Here is a 2,662-nt window from a genome sequence, read left to right on the forward strand (position 1 = left end):
AGAATTCCAGAAAAATATCTACTTCTGCTTTATTGACTACACCAAAGCCTTTGACTATGTGAATCACAACAAACTGGAAAATTCCTAAAGATGTGGGAATACCAAACCACTTTACCTGCCTCTTAAGAAATCTGTATGCAGGTGAAGAAACAACAACTAGAACCGGATATGGGATGACAGACTGGTTCCAAATTGGGAAAGGAGTACATCAAGGCTGTATATCGTCACATTGCTTATTTAACCTATATGCAGAGTACATCATGCAAAATGCCAGGCTGGATGAAGCACAAGCTGGAATCAAAATTGCCAGGAGAAATATCAATAATCTCAAATATTCAGATGATACCACCCTTACAATAGAAAGTGAAAAGGAACTAAAAAGAGCCTCTTGATGAAAGTGAAAGAAGAGAGTCAAAAAGCTGGCTTAAAACTCAACCTTCAAAATCTAAGATCACGGCATCCAGTCCCATCACTTAATGGCAAATCAATGGGGAAACAATGGAAACAGTGACAGACTTTATCGTTTGGGGCTCCAAAATCACTGCAGATGGTGATTGCAGCCATGAAATTAAAAGACGCTTGCTCCTTGAAAGAAAAGCTATGACCAACCTAGACAGTATATTAAAAAGCAGAGACATTACTTTAACAACAAAGGTTCATCTACTCAAAGCTATGGTTTTTCAAGTAGTCATGTATGGATGTGAGGGTTGGACCATAAGGAAAGCTGAGCGCATAAGAATTGATGCTTTTGAACTGTGGTGTTGGAGAAGACTCTTGAGAGTCCCTTGGACTACAAGGAGATCCAACCAGTCCATCCTAAAGGAAGTCAGTCCTGAATATTATTGGAAGGACTGATGCTGAAGCTGAAGCTCAAATACTTTGGCCACCTGATGCAAAGAACTGACTCACTGGAAAAGACCCTGATGCTAAGAAAGATTTAAGGCAGGAGGAGAAGGGGACAACAAAGGATGAGATGGTTGGATGGCATCACCAACTTGATAGACATGAATTTGTGCAAGCTCCGGGAGTTGGTGATGGACAGGGAAGTCTTGCTGCAGTCCATGGGATTGCAAAGAGTCAGACATGACTGAGCAATTGAAACTGAACTGAAGAACATTGGGGTGCATGTGTCCTTTCAAATTAGTATTTTCACTTTTCCCTGGATATATTCCCAGGAGTGGAATTGCTAGATCATATAGTAGTTCTATTCTTAGTTCTTTGAGTAACCTCCATACAGTTTCCCATAGTGGCTACACCAACTTACATTCCCACCAACAGGATATAAGGGTTTCCTTTTCACCATATCTTTTCCAACTTTTATTATATGTAGACTTTTAAAACATTATTTGTTTATTTATTTTGGTTGCCCTGGTTCTTCGTTGTTCCATGCAGCCCTTCTCCAGTTTTGGTGAGTGGGGGCTGCTCTTCACTGTGGCGCACAGGCTTCTCATTGCGATGTCTTCTCTTAGTGCAGAGCACGGGCTCTCCACATGCAGGCTTCAGTTGTTGTAACATGCAGCCTTGATAGTTGCAGCTCACAGGCTCAGTAGCTGTGGCACATGGGCTTAGTTGCCCAGAGGCATGTGGAATCTTCCCAAACCAGTGATTGAACCCATGTCTCCTGCATTGGCAGGTGGATTCTTTACCAGTGGACCACTAGGGAAGTCCTTGTAGACTTTTTGATGATATCCATTCTGACAGATGTGAGTTGACATCTCATTGTTGTTTTGATTTACATTTCTCTAACAGTTAGCAAATTTTCATGTACCTGTTAGCCATCTGTATGTATTCTTTGTAAAATTTCTATTCAGGTCTACTGCCCATTTTTTTATTGGATTGTTTGGGTTTTTGATACTGAGTTGTATCTGTTTGTATATTTTGGATACTAACTAATTGTCAGTCACATCATTTGCAAATATTTTCTCATTCAGTAGTCTGTCTCTTTGTTTTGATGGATTTTTTGCTGTGCAAAAGCTTTTAAGTTTAATTAGGCCCCATTTATTTATTTTTGCTTTTATTTCTTTTGCTGATCTAAAAATATTGCTATAATCTATGTCAAAGAGTGTTCTGCCTATGTTTTCTTCTAGGCATTTTACAGTTTCAATTCTTACATTTAGGTCTCTAAACCATTTTGAACTGTTTAAATATAATGCAAGGGCATGTTATTATTGTTTTACATATAGCTGTCCTGTTTTCTCAGCACCACTTGTTGAAGAGACTGTCTTTTCTGCATTCTGTACACTTGCTTCCACTGTCATGGATTAATTGACCATAGGTGCATGGTTTTATTTCTGGTCTCTCTATTCTGTTCCATTGACCTATGTGTCTATTTTTGTGCCAGTACCACGCTGTTTTGATTATTGCAGCTTTGTAGTATAGTCTGAGCTCTGGGAGGGTTATACCTCTAGATTTGTTCTTTTTTTCAAGATTGATTTGGCAATTCAGGGTATTTTGACCAACCTAGATAGCATATTGAAAAGCAGAGACATTACTTTGCCAACAAAGTTTCGTCTAGTCAAGGCTATGGTTTTTCCAGTGGTCATGTATGGATGTGAGAGTTGGACTGTGAAGAAGGCTGAGCGCCAAAGAATTCATGCTTTTGAACTGTGGTGTTGGAGAACACTCTTGAGAGTCACTTGGACTGCAAGGAGATCCAACCAGT

This window comes from Bison bison, unplaced genomic scaffold (genome assembly GCF_000754665.1).
Source record: "Bison bison bison isolate TAMUID 2011002044 unplaced genomic scaffold, Bison_UMD1.0 scf7180017864331, whole genome shotgun sequence".
Taxonomy (NCBI): domain Eukaryota; kingdom Metazoa; phylum Chordata; class Mammalia; order Artiodactyla; family Bovidae; genus Bison; species Bison bison.